Here is a 257-nt window from a genome sequence, read left to right on the forward strand (position 1 = left end):
AGAAAGAAAGAAAGAAAGAAAGAAAGAAAGAAAGAAAGAAAGAAAGAAAGGAAGGAAGGAAGGAAGGAGAAAAGGACAGAAAGAAGGAGGAATGAGAAAGAAGGAAAGGAAGGAAGAAGGAAAAAAAGGAAGAAAAAAGGAAGGAAGGAAAGAAGGAAGGCAGGAAAAGAAAATCACACCCAAAAGGAGTAGATGGCAAGAAAAAAAAAAAAAGCAGCTGAAATCAATTAAATAGAAACAAACAGGTAGCAACTATG

This window comes from Psammomys obesus, unplaced genomic scaffold (assembly GCF_907164565.1).
Source record: "Psammomys obesus unplaced genomic scaffold, mPsaObe1.curated_primary_1811, whole genome shotgun sequence".
Lineage (NCBI taxonomy): Eukaryota > Metazoa > Chordata > Mammalia > Rodentia > Muridae > Psammomys > Psammomys obesus.